Raw genomic sequence first — 16,896 nt, 5'->3', positions numbered from 1 at the left:
TAGAACCTTAATCTTCTTAAGGTCATTTTTAAGGTCGATTTCTTCTGTTTCTTCTGTGTTGGGATGTTCTGGTCTTGCTGATATAGGTTCTGATGGAGCCATATTGGTTTTTATGTTGTTGACTGTATTTTTGTACTGGCATCTACCCATCTCTTTCTCTACTTGGTGCAAGTGGTGTCTGTGTCTGAGGGAGCCTCTGATGGTCTCCAACTCTTGATTCAGTTGGAGCTCTTGGTCTAGAGAATTCTGATGGAATTTTTGTCTTAGGGAGCAGCTCTTAGTCCACCTGGTGCTAGTAAGCTCTGTCTCAGGGAGTAGCTGCAGTCTTAGTGTGTGGTAGTTTGACCTCTGTGTAGGAAGTCTGCCTGCCATCTGGCCTGTAACTGGAACTGAAATGGGTGGGGGTGTAGGGGTCCAAGGCTGTGCCCCTGGCCCAAAGCCTAGTGTCTGAGGTGTTCAGTTCTGAGGATAAAGACTCACCTCTAAGTCTAGTCAGGTGCTGACAGGCTCTGTCTCAGGGGATATTTGCAGTATGGGAGCGGGGGTGGGATTTTGTGAAAGTGGGACTTGGGTTAGAGGGTCAGATAGAGGATAGGGATAGTCTCTCCTGTGTGCATGACGTCTGCCTGCCAACTGGCCTGAAACTGGAACTGCAATGGGTGGGAGTGTAGGGGCTCAGGTTTATGCCCCTGGGTCCTAAGCCTAGTGGCTAGGGTGTTCAGGTATGAGGATAAGGACTTACCTCTTAGTCTGGTTTGGTGCTAGCAGGCTTTGTATCAGAGAACAGGTGCAGTGTCCAGTCACAAGGATATTAAATGGAACTCTATTTGCCAAGTACTGGTTATCTGCCTAGGACTTACTGGTCAGGGAGGCCTCAAGCCACCCTAAAGAAAACAGGACATTGCCAATGCTCTTGCTTGAGTTCCCTAGGTGTATGGTGTTGCTAAAGACACCAAATACTTGGGGTGCATTGTGTGAGTGTGTGTGTGTATGTGTGTGTGTGTGAGAGAGAGAGAGATAGACAGACAGACAGACAGAGATAGACAGAGACAGAGAGAGAAGAGAGAAAGTTGCACGGTGTAGAGTATAACTTGAAACTCTCCTTCATGGTTTCATTTTGTAGGCTGCTCTCAGAGAAAAAATGTTAATTTTCTTACTTACCCCTGGACACTGTATTATACAATACCATCCTTCTAGGCAAGTTGTTTGTACTGGTGCAAAGGTAGCATGACTATTTATTGGCATAATCAATATCTCTCTTGATTGGATTTCAAGGCTGATCCATAAAAACAAATTCCTACCATGGTCAAAAACAAAGCTTGGGAACTCTAAGTCCAAAGAGAGTACCTATTGATGTTTTGGTAAGGTCTTTTTGTTAACCTGACCTCTAAATATTCATGTTGAGAATTATCAATTTTTACTACTCTAAACTTGGTGAATGAAGTCTCCTCTTTAAATTAGTATTGGATAATTCAGAGACTCACACCTATTTAGAAAGTACTAAAAATAAGCACTTGTGTAATACTGAGGCAATTACCATTCAACATGTATGAGGAAGGGACCCATACATCTCCTTTACCTCCATGAGTGTCCACTGGCATTTAATGGAAGCTATGTCATTTTATTTTAAAGAGTAGAGTAAACACTTCCCCATTTTTTCAGTAATTCAAAATGAAATTGTGTGTGACATCAAGTATTTTTTATTGTTTTCCTTTTTCATATAGAGTTTCTCTGTGTAGACCTGGTTGTCTTGGGATATGGACCTTGGACCAGGCTGAACCCACAGAGCTCAACGGGCTTCTGCCTCGAGAATGCTGATATTATACACCACTAAGCACAGACACCTTAGGGATTTCTAAGATTTTTGTGGGCATGCCTCTGTTGTCATATTCTGCTAGGGCATGTTGACAGCTGCTTTGGTCAACAGGTTCCAGACAGGAGACAAGGAGTAGGTGAAGGTGAGTTGAGTCAGACCTTAGTGGTTGGGAGAATCTTTCAGAGTGACTGATTAACAATCAGGTCCTTCTTTGTTTAAACAGAAATCAGTAAACATGAATAGATTCATGTTGTTCCAAAACATTGTTCATGTCATTTTTGTTTCTGGATATATGTCTAACTTTGTGTTGCATCTATTAGTAATCATTGATAAATTGTGAAAAGCAGAGATATTTTTTTTTAATTTTTGTTTTTTTGAGACAGGTTTCCTCTGTGAGCAGAGATAACTTTTACAATCATTTTCACTCACCAACCCCATAACCAAACTTCCAAGAATATAGAGTCATATGTCTGCCCATTCTCAAGCTGGCAGCTCTTATGGCTTCAAGGATATTAGACAGAGAAAAATATCTCAAGCCAACCCAAGCACCAAGCAGACTGCATTGTTCCAAGTAGTGTATTATCAACATTTAGTGGTCAGAGTGCCCAAGAAAAATCCTCAGGCCAAAGCTGTTGTATTCATTATTCAATTTATTGCATAAAATATTCATATTTAATATCTTTATAAAATTCATTTTTATATCTATTCCTGGTATTCTTTTAGTCTTGCTCATATAGTGGCCCTGCACAAAATAACTTTTCTAAGAAAGTAAGGTCCTGACACCTCATTTTTAAAGTCAATTTATTACAACAGTCTTTGCCCATCAACATAAATCCCTGTGTAGGGCAGATGTATTCCACCCAATCTAATTTTGTTGCTGGATATGCCACATCATCACCTAAGTGTATAGTAGGAGGAGGCTTGTACTTCTCTGACTTTCATATTCCTGAGTAATTACAGGGGCAGATGTTTCAAGAATAACTCAGAGGCTCACACGAGGTCTCTGCCTTCTTTATGTGCAAAAAATTCCCTATGACAAAAGGAAGACCTTCAAGTAGATGGTGATATCTCCCTAAAAGAAGGAGGGGTGTTATGCTCAGGAAATTCCTGGAGAATCTTAGAAGAAGTACTTCTGGAGGAAGTCATAAATGATTAGTAAAAAATTTTCCATCAGCCTAATATCTAAAACATGTTCAATTATGAGTGGTACCCCAAGCATGCCACACATAAAGATCAAAGCCTAATATGTCAAGGTGGCCATTCTGTGGCTCAGCTTTTCTGGATCTGGGTCAAGCAGCTATGCAGACTTTATGACTTTCAACATTCCATCAGAAAAGGATGCACCAACATTGACAGCTTCTTTCTTTGCAGGTTATCACCTTCTTTCTATGTTAAGTTTTAGTTCTAGTATGAAGATTTCGAAAGTGAACAAATGATGAGATTTTATTGGAGCATTTTTTGTTTTCTTTTCAGATCCGTTTGCTTTGATGTCAACAATTTGACCACTGGCTAAAGGATTTGTCAAATTGAATGCATTTGGTGACTGTCATTTTTAATGGACAACAAGAAATAGGGATTATATATGGAATAATATCGGATACATTTATGTCGTTTCTCAGAAGTATGAGTTTTGTGATATATAGACATTGTCATATTTCTTATGTTCCTTATTTTGTATTATTAATGTTATTATTATTATTATCATTATTACTGAGACAGGGTCTTTGTATTCATGGCAGTCATGGAACTGACTGTGTTGACCAGGATGGCATCAGACTCACAGAAATATTCTTGCTACTACTTCCTGAGTGCTGGGATAGAAAGCTTGCATGATTTTCAATTTTTAGATGTAGGGCAAGATAAATGTTTTTATTACAGCAATTCCTTGGCAGTGGAGATATGGTTTAGTGGGTAAGAGCACTGTTTGCTCTTCCAGAGGACCAGGAATCAATTTTCAACACACACAGTAACTCACCAAACTCACCGTTTTTATCTACAGCATCCAGGAATCTGATGCCCTCTACAGGACTACACAGGCATCAAAGAAACATGGAGTGCACAGAAAATTTTGTAGGCGAAAGTACCCATACACATAAAGAACAATTCACACAGTTACTGTTGTAGAATTTTATTTGAATATAAACTCTGATATTTTATAACATTTACAACTTGAAAAGGCTCTTTGACAAGTTTCTTATCTTTATGTTTCTATTATGTATACTTGTGCCTTTTCAGTAGAGAACACCATAGAAATACCATGTCCCATGGTTCAAAGTGGTATTTTTCAGTCCTGTATGAACAGTCTGATGTCTTCTAGTAGTGAAACGTGGATATAGGATATGCCATAGTCTTTGCATTTGTGAAGTTTCTCTCCAGTATGAATTTCCTCATGTGCTTCAAGATATGAGCAACTAATGAAAGACTTGTTACATTCCTTATACCTGTAAAATCTCTCTCCAGTGTTACTCTCTGATGGGTTCTAAGATTTGACATGTAGGTAATGAAATTCTCACATTCCAGACATTTTTAATGTTTCACTCTAGTATAAAATTTCTGATGTTGTCTAAGAAATGAGCATGTAGTAAATAATAGACTGCTGGCAATGGTCGAGAGACAGCCGGAACTGACCTACTTTGGTGATGGGATGGCCAAACACCCTAATTGTTGTGCTAGAAACCCCAAGGACTGAGGGATCTGGATGCAGACATCCATGGCTAGGGCCCAGGTGGAGCTTCAGGAGTCTAATTAGCAAGAAAGATGAGGGTTTATATAAGTGAGAATTGTTGAAACCAAGTTTGGATAAAGCATAGGGACAAATAGCCAAACGAAAGGAAACACACAAACTATTAACCAATGGCTTAAGGGCCCTCAACTTGATCAGGCCCCCTGAAGAGGTGAGACAGTTGATTGGCTTGATCTGTTTGGGAGGCATCCAAGCAGTGTGGCCGGTCCTGTGCTCATTGCATGAGTTGGCTGTTTGAAACCTATGTCTTATGCAGGGTCGCTTGGCTCAGTCTGGGAGGAAGGGCTTGGACCTGTCTGGACTGAGTCTACCAGGTTGATCACAGTCCTCGGGGGAGGCTTTGCCCTGGAGGAGCTGGGAATGGAGGGTGGGCTGGGGGGAAGGGGAGAGGGGCGGGATGGGGGAGAACAGGGAATCTGTGGCTGATATGCAAAACTGAATTGTATTGTAAAATAAAATACAATTAAAAATAAAGAAAAGATTTGTCACATTTCCTACATTTGTAAACGTTTCTCTCTAGTGTGTAGTTTCTGATGTTCTTTAAGACTTGAACCAGTAGATAAACATTTGCCACATTCCTTACATTTGTAAGGCCTTTCTCCAGTATGAACCCTCTGGTGTCTTATAAGATTTGAGTAATGGATAAAAGCCATGTCACATTCCATACATTTGTAAGGTCTCTCCCCAGTGTGAACCCTCTGATGTCTTTTAAGATCTTCAGAACTTGTAAAGCATTTATCACATTTCTCACAACTGTAAGGTCTCTCTCCTGTATGTATTCTCTGATGTCATTTAAAATTTGAATTCTGGATAAAGGACATGTCACATTCTCCACATTTGTAAGGTTTCTCTCCAGTATGAATTTTCTGATGTTGTTTAAGATTTGAGAAGTTAGTAAATGATTTGTCACATTCCGTACATTTGTAAGGTTTCTCTCCAGTATGTAGTTTCTGATGCCTTATAAGAACTGAACGTGTAGATAAAGATATGCCACATTCGTTACATCTGTAAGATCTCTCTCTAGTATGGACCCTTTGATGTGTTTTAAGTTGTGAATTCTTGGTAAAGGCCATGTCACATTCCATACATTTGTAAGGTATCTCCCAGTGTGAATTCTCTGATGTCTTCTAAGATTTGAGCAACGGGAAAAGGATTTGTCACATTCCTTACATCTGTAAGGTCTCTCTCCAGTATGAACTCTCTGATGTATTCTAAGATGTGATTCCCAAGGAAAGGATTTGTCACATTCCATACATTTGTAAGATTTCTTTCCAGTATGAATTTTCTGATGTACAATGAGGCTTGAGGCATTACTAAAGCATTTCCCGCACACCCCACACTGGTGTGGTTTCTCTCCAAGGTAGATTGGTTGTTGCAAAAGACTGTATGTAGAGCTGAAATAATCATCATATTTTCTCTGCCTGTGCTCTTTCTTTTCAGTGTAGAGTCTCTGATCTTGAGTAAGGTTGGAACTCAAATTTAAGAACTTCTCACAGTCTTTAGATTTGCAAGGTTCTTCTCCAATGTTCATGCTTTCATGTCTATGTGGGTTTGAAGAGTCAATGAATTTATCCCTGTGATTACTGCACTTGTGGTTATTAGAGTTTTCAGGAGTTTCACTTGTTTTATAACAAGCACATGTGGAGGGGTCATGAACCATTTTACCAAGTTCATTACACTGACAAGACTCCTTTTCAGTCTTCACATGTTGTTGGACAGGATCATGTTGACAATAGTTTCCTGAAAATTAGTACAATTCAGATGAGCAGGGCTGCTATTAAACTTTTGATAAATGATGGTTGGCATCAGTTTTCTCTTATGATAAGTCAATGAGCAACCACTTAGACATTTTTATTTCACTGTAGTATTTCAATATATTCTCACAAAAACAGCACAACAGACTTTAATGGTCTGTGATTACTAATAAATGAGTTGTCTTTATCAAAAATGTCTAATGGCACAGGATGAATCAGGAAATCTTGGAATCAGTAATTAGCTTTGTGACAGCTTATGACTGTCGGAATGTGGGACAAGGAAAAGCTCAGTTATATCTAATAGTTACAACAGGCAGGATGCATCCTGGGGCCATAAAACTACAGTAAGTTAATGATCAGTTAAACTTTCAAGTGGAATTGAATATCACAAAATCATTTTCATCTCTTGCTTTCTCTTTCACTTGAAGACTCCAAGGTTGCCCTGCTAATATTCTAACCCCACATACTTGTGGATATTCTCTTTTCTCCACATTCCTAGGGAATCTCATTTGCTCTGGACTGGTGTCCAGGTCTACCTTTCACCAACCATATGTCTTGTGAGGTAGCCCATGACCCATGCTAGATTTTTTAGAAGGAATACAGAAGTCTAACATAGTACTGTGCTTTATACATGAAATAAAAACAAACTAGAGGAATCCAGGAAAGATTTGCAATGGCTCTTTCCCATCAGAATCTTTAGCATATAAATATGCTAAATTTCTTCTCAATTTGCACATCTTGAGCTTTTCCCACAATTCAAACTACATGAGGTATAGTGATGTAATTGGAGCTTAAAATATGCATATAAATATTATATGATACTAAATTTCTGAATGCATTATGAAACCAAATTAGGGGTGCATGACACTTCTAACATGCAAAATGGAAAAAAAATATTAAATACCGTGAAAAAGTTGTGTTCTACAAAACTTTCCCTAGTGTTCTCTTGTTTCTGACAGCTTAAGAGAGAGTTTCCAACCTATAAAGCCAGTATATAAAAAGATTATTTAGTAGCAAAATGTCCTCACCCACAGAAACCAGGTTGCTGTAGTTCTCCAACATCACATCAATGTACAAAGTCCTCTGAGCAGTGTCCAGGCATTCCCACTCCTCTTGGGAGAAGTCCACAGTCACATCCTGGAATGTGATTGGATCCTGAAACAAAAAAGTTGTTAGACCACATGCTACGAGACAGAGTTTTTTTTTGGATATAAGTAGACTGGAAGAAACAAGGGATGTAGACGATGAAGACAATTCCACAATAAGATGATTTCAATATAGTCACATCATATGATGGATTTGCTAAGTCTGTAGAAACAGGATGACATAAGAGGCTCAGATACAATATACAAAAACAACCCCACACATTTAAGGTCTGGACATGGATGTGTATCTATTATGGATGTTGAGTTTATGTCCAACAGGATCACAGTGTACATGTCTCAGAATGAAAATTCATGATGAGGAAATGTATTTTTATTGCTGCACCTGTAAATCATAGTAAGAAAGTGCCACTCAACATTAAACCACATATGTATGAACACCTAATTTTTGACGAAGAGGCCAAAACTGTACAATGGAAAAAAGAAAGCATCTTCAACAAATTGTGCTGGCATAATTGAATGTCAACATGTAGAAGATTTTAAAATAAATACATATCTGTCTTTGTGCACCAAGCTTATGTCCAAGTGGATCAAAGATCTCAACATAAATGCAATTAATCTGAACCTGATAGAAGAGAAAGTAGGAAGTATTCTTGAATGCATTGGCACTGGACATCAATTCCTGAATATATAACCAGTTGCACAGACACTGAGAGAACAATTAATAAATGGGACCACTGGAAACTGAGAAGCTTTTTCAGGGCAAAGTACATGGTCCATAAGACAAAACAAGAGCCTACAGAATGGGAAAAGGTCTTCACCAACCCCACATCTGACAGAGGACTGATATCCAGAGTATATAAAGAACTCAAGGAACTACACATCAAAACACGTAACAGTCCAACTAAAAAATGGGCTATAGAGATACACGGAGAATTCTCAAGAGAAGAAGCTCAAATTGCTGAAAGACATTTAAGGAATTGCTCAACATCCTTACACATCAGGGAAATGCAAATCAAATGGACTCAAGATACCATCTTACATGTGTCAGAATGGCTAAGATCAAAAACACTGAATACACCTTATGCTGGAGAGGATGTGGAGCAAGGGGAACACTTCTCCACTTTTGGTGGGAATGCATACTTGTACAGCCACTTTGGAAATCAGTATGGTCCTTTCTCAGAAAATTGGGACTGAATCTCGGTCAATACCCAGCTATACCACTCTTGGGCATACACCCAAGGTATTCTCAATCATTCCATTAGGACACATGATGGTCTATGTTTATAGCAGCATTATTTGTAACAGCCAGAACCTGTAAACAACCTAAATGCCCTTCAACTGAAGAATGGATAAAGAAAGTGTATTACAATAAACAATGTATACTCAGCAGAGAAAAACAATGACATCATGAGGTTTGCAGGCAAATGGATGGAGCTAGAAAAATTCATCCTGAGTGAGGTAATCCAGACTCAGAAAGACAAATGTGGTATGTACTCACTCATAAGTAGATACTAGATGTAAAGCAAAGGATAAACAGAGTGCAATTCAAAGCTCGAGGGAGGCTAGCTAGTAAAGAGAACCCTAGGAAAGACACAGGGATTTCCCAGCAAAGGAGAAATGGATGGGATGTACATGAGCAAACTGTGGGTGAGGAGGAGTAATAGAGGGCAAATGTAGGGGGAAAGAGATCTTAGGGCAGCAGAGGTTCTAGCTGGATCAGGAATGGATTGGGAGAACAAGAAAAGAGATAACATGATAAATGAAGACCCCATGGGAATAGGAAGAGAGTGCTACAAAGGTCCCCAGAAATCCACAAAAATGACTCCACTATAGAATACTGGCAATGGTCGAGAGGGACCCTGAGCTGACCTATTCTGGTGATCAGACAGCCAAACACCCTAACTGTCATGATAGAATTCTCATCCATTGATTGATGCAGAAGCAGATGCAGAAATCCATGGCCAAGCCCCAGGTGGAGCTCCAGGAGCCCAATCAATGAGAGAGAGGAGGGATCATATGAGCAAGAGACATCTAGAGTATGTTTGAAAAATGTACAGGTACAACTAGCCAAAATAGTGGAAACACATGAATTGAGAACCAATAGCTGAGGAACTGTGCTAGGCCTTCTGGATAAGTGAGATAGTTGTTTAGCTTAAACTGTTTAGGGAGTCCCCAGGCAGTGAGACCAGTACCTGTTCTTAGTGCATGAGCCGGCTTTTTGGAATCTAGTGGCTATTCTAGACACTTTGCTCAGCCTTGGTGCAGAAAGGAGAAGATTCGACCTGCCTCAACTGAATGTATCAGGCTCTGCTGCCTCCCCAGGGAAGACCTTGCCTTGGAGGAAGTGGGATTGGAAGGTGGGTTTGGGAGGGAAGGCTGTGAAGTGAAAGGAGGGAGCTCGGGGGAATCTGTGGTTGATATGTAAATAAAAAATCTCTTAATAAAAAATAAAATAAATTTTAGGAATTACAAAAAAAAAAAGAAAAGAAACTGCTACTCAATCAATGCTATGCATTCCCTGGACTCACATGGTTATATTCTAACATGGTCAGTTTGTATGTTTAAATTCTAGGTCCAATGCCATTCCATTAACGACCAAAGTGGTACATATGGAAGGTAGAATTTATGGTTGATTAGATAAGCAAAGATTTTTCCTTTTTTCCACAGTAACATCAAGTGTAATAACATTGCATGCTGTCAATTTTAACATTGATATGCAAAAACAGGCAATATATAGGATTATTTTATAAGCATTTTGATCCACTACCAAGTAGGTAAAATATCTGCATCAACCACATTTGATATAATCAAAAATTTTCCTAAAATATTATGAATATGCCAACTTAGGCAAATCAACAATTTCAGAAGTTTTGAAGAACATTTCATTTCTGAAGTTATAAAAATTGAGGGATCTCTTGTTACAGGATATTTGTTTACACTGCATGAGAAATACCATCACTTTTCAGTGTTTCTCGAATATAATAATGCTCAGAAGATCAGTTCAGGAGAAAATATGAGAATTTTTTGTGCCTGAAATTTGTAGTTTTTAATTTTTTTCCCTTTTAGTAGTTATCCTGTACTTTCTAACAGATTTTAGGTTAGCAGTGTTTATGATTCTTCCTTTATTTCTGTCAAACTGCATAGTGGTGACATATTCTGAGTCATGAATCAAGAATAAATGCAAACCTGGCAGTTAGAGCTCATTCCCCAAATCTCTGCTTTAAAACTTTGCAGGTTCAGGGTTAGGGAATAGAGTCATGACTATCACAGGCACTGACTAGAAGATAGCAATCATGAGGAATGTTTTTTCTGCATCAAATGTGATGGATTGTGCACATCCATCAGTCAGTGTCCTCAAGACATTATTTCTGATGCATTCTATGTAATGCTACCTAATGAGTCCCAGGCAGTAATGGCTGCACGTGGGATCCTGTTTAGGCAATAAAAAAAGAAATAAAAATGCTGCTCTCAAGCAGGTGTGGTGGTGCATGCCTTTAACCCCAGCACTTAGAGAAGAAGATATGTGGAACTCTGTGAGTTTGAGGCCAGTCTGGCCTGCAGTGCCACATCTAGAAGAGACAGCTAATAAATAACGAGACAGTTAAAAATAAAACATAACAAAAACCCAAACACTGATCTCACCAGTTTAGGATGTTACAACTGAGCATTCTAACCAAGTGTGTGATGTGAGTAGCAATTCCCCTCAGACAAACAGATAGCAGTTGTCAACAAACATGTGGAGACATCATCATTACCATGATATTAAACAATGAAGAAAAATAAGGAGAACACTGTGGTAGTTTGAAAGTAATTAGCCCCCATTGGGAGTGGCATTATGAGGAGGTGTGGCTTTGTTGGAGTAGGTATGGCCTGTTGGAGGAAGTGTGTCACTGTGGGGGTGAGATTGGAGATCTCTTTGTTTAAGCTTCACTCAATGTGACACTCAGTGACCTCCTGTTGCATGGAGATGTAGGACACTCAGCTACTACTCCATGTTGTCTGCCTGTATGCTGCCGTGATGATAATGGAATGAACCTCTGAAACTGTAACCTGCACCTCAATTAAATGTTTTCCTTTATAAGAGGTACCATGGTCTTAGTGTATCTTCACAGCAATTGCAGTTTTAACAAAGTCAACTACAATCTGAATCTACACTCAAGAACATGATTTTCATGGTAGTATCAAGCCACTTGTGCAAGCCTGTTCTGCACTGTCTAGTGTCCTTAAATTTTTAATGTTAGGAACCAAGAATTACTTAGCATTAAAAAAACGCGTTCTATTAATATAGGGGTCCTTGATATTGTCCACAGTCCTTTCCTTACAGTCTGAGCTCCAAGATATGAACTGATCCACTGTGAGATGCCAGTGTCTCCCCTCGCCTCATCAAGTAAATGAGCAAAGCTCTTTGCCCATCTTTCTTCATATGTGGATGGTAGGTAGGGCCTGCCTGCTGTAGTATCCTCTCATAAAGTTGTCACTTACCATAGTAGAGAATCATGTGCCTTCTGCAATGTGTGAACTACCTCCTGCTCTGGGGACCCTTTGTAATTTGTCTGCTCACTCAGTAACTGGGTTGACTCGGATGCTGTAGACACTGGATTTCAGAAGATGAGTTTAGCTGTGTACTGCTTTAAAGACTGAGAGCAGCGGAAGCTGTCTTATTCTTAGGAGAAACTGATGCAATGTGCAATAAGTAAACCTTGCAAGTGAACATTAGCTAATGACAGACTTTTGCTATGTAATTTCACATTCTTATGTACTAATATTTAATTAAGCTTATTGTCTCTTAAGTGCACATAGTTGGCCAAGATGTATTAGATGTTGTGAAAACTCTCATGTGCTTCAATATGAGCTCTTTACAACCATGATTCAAGGAAATGGAACAGTTCCCACAAATAAAGCCTACAAGACACAGGATTCCTCACTCACTAATATATAAAGATATAGCCCTTATTCTCCAACAATTATACATCACATCAATGTATTTTTTGTTCATGTGTTAAAATGGAAATTTTTTCAAAATTACTAGACATAATTTTATGTGAGATACTTATTCTTGGGGGAAAATAATCTGGAAGGTAGAATGGACAAAAATCTTGTAAGTGTGGATTTATGAAATTATAATGTATATCTTTAGTCATAAATACAGCATGGTACAGTCATTTAAAAAAAGATAATGATAAGAGATTGTGATAGGAGCTCCAGAAAGAAAGAAAAATTAAAAATCTAAGGTACTTAATATTTGACAAAGGGGGCAAAAAGATACAGCACAATAATGTAGTCTTTTTAACAAATGGTGTTGGTAAAACTGAACACAGCAGAAGAATGTAATTAGATTCTTATCTTTCATTTGTAGAAAAGTCATTCAAAGTGGTTCAAATATCTTATATCAAATCAAAATACATAGACAACTAGAAAACGTAGAGAAGATCCATCAGTATATTGGGATAGGCAAGGCCTTATTGATTAGAAAGAACACCAACAACACAGGAAGTGAAACAATGGGACTACATGAATAGAAAATGTGTCTGTCTGGAAACCATCAGCACAGCACAGAAACCCAAGTGTTGGAAGAGAATCTTCCAACCAGTGAAATTTTTGATAGGGACTAATACCTAGAATTCACCAAGAATTACAGAAATTAAATACCAAGGAAATTATACTGCCATTCATAGATGTACAAAGGAGCTGAAAAAGTTTCTCTTTGGAAACCATCAGCACAGCACACAGACACCCAAGGGATGGAAGAGAATCTGTACCAGTGACATTGTTGATAGGGGCTCATACCTAGAATTTACCAGGAATTACAGAAATTAAATACCAAGGAAATTATACTGCCATTTATAGATGCTCAAAGGAGCTGAACAGACATTTTTTAAAGACAAATACACAAGTGGCCAATAAATATTACGAAAGTGTTCAGGATCCCTAAAAAAATGCCATCATGGAATCCCAAATTAAAACTGCTTTGAAATATCACCTCACCCCAGGTTGAGAATGGCTGTCATCAACTAACCAGAAAACAAATGTTAGGCAAAGTGAGGAGAGAAAGGAAGCCTTATTCACTGTGGATGTGGGTGTGTGAAAATTATACAATATTTAAAAAAATCATGATAGAACTAATGTATGACTCAACAATGTCACCCCTGGAAACATAATTTAAAAACTCCACACCCCATTACAGAGATGTTTACAATCAACATTCACTGCTACTGCCTTCAGCACAGCAAAGTATTAGAATTAAGTTAATTATATGAAGACTGTACACATACATAATGGAATATCATTCAGCTGAAGAGAAAATTGCAATATGGTTAGACATAGAATGTGTAATATTAAGTTCGGTCACACATTGCCAGAAAGAAGAAATCAAATTTGACCTCATATGCAGAAAAAGGCCAATAATATGTGTCTGTGAGAAACAAAATACATGGGGGTTCAGCAGAACATGGAGAATAGAGATCAAGAAAGGTTAAAAAACAGGGTTGAGGTAGGACTCAATGCAGGTAATGAACAACAGTTGTGAAAAAGTATATAAACAAAGTAATTTTCTAGCTGTTATTCTTCCAAAGTATTTTTTCTTTTTTCTGATGGATAAGTTGATAAAATTATATTCAATAACAAGAAGATATAAAAGCCTGTTTGAAAGACTCCAGAGCTTAAGTTCCCATGGCTACTCTAACTAAACAAAATTCATAGTAGCAATAAATTAAAACTTTGCAATATCTGAACATACAACATTTCTAGAAAACAAGGCATGACCACTGACCTGGAAAACGCTTACTGGAGAATCATCCATTTCTTTCTAATTTTTCTCTGAGTTTTTCTTTCAGGAACAAGGAATAGATGACTTTCTGACCTTTCATATAAGGGGTCAAAAAGAAAAGGAAAAAATTAATACCAAAAGCTGTAACACAAAATCTTATTGGTCTTATTAATAAAAACCCAAAGTCTGATATCAGGGGAAAGCTGAAAGATCAGAGAAGCAACACAGCCAGCTACTAGTTCTTAAATCTGTAAGATTCTCCAACTGAAAGAGTGCTGAGCTCCTGTCTCCTTCCACCTTAGATTCTTTCTCTGCCCAGCCATACCACTGACATCCTATCCCAAACTCCTTAGCGCAGGGTTCAAATGTGTGTGTGCCTCCCCAGCACTGAGAACAAAGACATGAGATGCCAAGTGCTGGGATTAAAGGAGTGTGCCACCACTGCCTGGCTCAGTTTCCCTTTAGTCTTGTGTAGCCCAGGGTGCCCTTGAAATTGCAGCCATCTGCCTGTCTCTGCCTCTGGAGTACTGGGATTAAAGGTGTGTGCCACCACTGCCTGGACTCTTTGACTACCTAGTGGCTGGCTTTGTTTGCCCTCTGTTCCTCAGGCAAGCTTTATTTGTGAGAGCATACACAAACTACCACCACAGAAAGCTGTTAGAAAATAATGTCAAATCACAGGGGAAAACCTAAGCAACAAACTATGACCAGGTGTCCAGACAATAATCCCAAGTACAGAAGAGAGTGGAATGATATTACAAACTTGAAGAGAAAATCACTGTCAACCCTATTTTTGCATCAAGAAAAAAAATTATCTTAAAATTGATAGAGACATAAGTACATTTGAAGATAGCCTTGAGATAACATAATTAATTTTCCCAAAGCAGCTTGGCTAGCAATAATTAGAGGTAAAATTTATACAAGGGTATCAGAAGAATTATCCATGTAAATACAGGAAATAATAATTCTATGTGGTGACTAAATAAATAGAGGAGAACTTGGAAGTAATCATCCATGGGCAAGACAGCAAATCACCAATTCTCACACAGAAAGAAGTAAAATATGTTGTAAGATTCTTAAAATGGTCTTATAATAAAAAACCTGAAACAAAATATTGGGGTAAATGCTGAAAGATCAGAGAAGCAGATCAAGCTACAGCCATGACCTCTTACCTCACCAACTCCACAGCCTGAAAGAGCTTAGCCAAGAGGTCTCAAGCTGAATGAGCTTCCTCAGCTGAAAAGGTCTCAGCCCAAATGCCTTTAGTTCCTGCCTCCTCAAGCCTTATATACCTTTCTCTGCCCAGCCATCACTTCCTGGGATTAAAGGGTGTGTGCTTCCCAGTACTGGGATTAAAGGTGTGAGCCACCACTGCCTGGCTTTGTTTTCTCTCCTACACCAAGTCAATCTCATGTTGTCCAGGGTGGCTTTGAATTCACAGAGATCCAGATGGATATCTGCCTCCTGACTTCTAGGATTAAAGGTGTGTGCCACCACTGTCTGGCTTCTATGTTCAATTTAGTGGCTTCTTTCTGTCCTCTGGTCTTCAGGCAAATTTTATTAGGGTACACAACATATCACCACATAAATACTACCAATAATCCAACCAGCAACAATATTAAAAAAAGCATAGTGAATAATAATGCCATGACCAAAAATCTAGCCATTCTGGAAGTCGATGTGGAGACTACTAAATTAAATGAATCCAGAAGTTAAATAAATGTAGCACTGTACTGCTCTCACCACGAGATGGTGGTGTTGTCCTTTAACTAACTCAGAAACAAGTTTGTCCCCTGTGACTCAGGATAAGGTGAGTAGACCCCTCTGCCCAACACACAGACACAGACACACAGATACACACCACACACAAACAGACACACAAACAAATTAACCCCACCCATTCCTGGTGGGTGCAGACACTCTTGCTGTGCCAGAATTAGAAAGTAAGTAAGGCATGTGGTTCCTGGCCTAAAAATGTCAATTACACCTTCCATCTATGGTTCCAGAAACAATTAGGAAGAGGAGGAGGAAAGGGAATAAGAAGGGAAAGAGCAGGAAGGGCTAAGACATGCCATTCTCTAGATTCCACACAGCTGTTGTAATCAGTAACCAACAGCAGCTGTACTGACCTGCATTGACCTCACACTAGACCACTATCAGACTAGGAAAGGGAAAGGCTCACAGAGCCCACCCTTTACTTCTAAAATGTTGGCTATAGATAGAGTGTAGGAGAAGAATCTCTGCCTTTAGCTGTAGTCCTCTGCTGAGCCAACCAGACTCCAACACATAGCTCCAAACCCACAGTCTCACAGATGGCCCTGGATAATCTCAGGGGATCCCAAGCAAAATTAATAGAGATGAACACTCTAGAGAGATTGGTTGGAATTGTGGACCAGGATAGCAGACAGGTAGGAGGTGAGAGTGGACAGTGATTGATGTGTGCATGCTCAGACACACACAGAGTGTGTGTCTATGTACACATATGTATGTGTGTGTGAAACAGTTATTATTAAAAAAATTCATTGTTTTTTGAATCATTTATCTATAACACTGGCAGTTCTGGAATTTGTTTTGTAGATTCAGGCTGGACTAAATTGCCAAAGATCTGCCTACCTCTTTCTTGGGTGTTTTCGAATTAATGGTGTGTACCACCCTACCCTTCTCAGAAATTTATTTTAAATGACCATATCAGTCAGTACATTCTTTTTCTC

This window comes from Peromyscus leucopus, unplaced genomic scaffold, assembly GCF_004664715.2.
Source record: "Peromyscus leucopus breed LL Stock unplaced genomic scaffold, UCI_PerLeu_2.1 scaffold_1199, whole genome shotgun sequence".
NCBI classification, from domain to species: Eukaryota; Metazoa; Chordata; class Mammalia; order Rodentia; family Cricetidae; genus Peromyscus; species Peromyscus leucopus.
The sequence above is the reverse complement of the archived record's forward strand: the minus strand, read 5'-3'. Positions refer to the sequence as shown.